This window comes from Penaeus monodon, chromosome 30 (assembly GCF_015228065.2).
Source record: "Penaeus monodon isolate SGIC_2016 chromosome 30, NSTDA_Pmon_1, whole genome shotgun sequence".
In the NCBI taxonomy this organism is placed as follows: domain Eukaryota; kingdom Metazoa; phylum Arthropoda; class Malacostraca; order Decapoda; family Penaeidae; genus Penaeus; species Penaeus monodon.
In genome coordinates, this window is record NC_051415.1 from 32,044,243 (window position 1) to 32,044,456 (window position 214).

A 214-nucleotide genomic window follows, 5' to 3' on the forward strand; every position below is an offset into this window, starting at 1 on the left:
ATTGGTCTTTAATTAATTGGCCCCTCGATTGCCTAAATCGTTTATTTGCGCTCATCAATTTATTTGCGGCCATCAATTTATTTGCGCTCAATTTATTTGCGCTCATCAATTTATTTGCGCTCATCAATTTATTTGCGCTCATCAATTTATTTCAGGTTCAAAAATAACTTCAGATATATGCAGAAATGGTTTTCCTAATCTAATGTGCTATCGT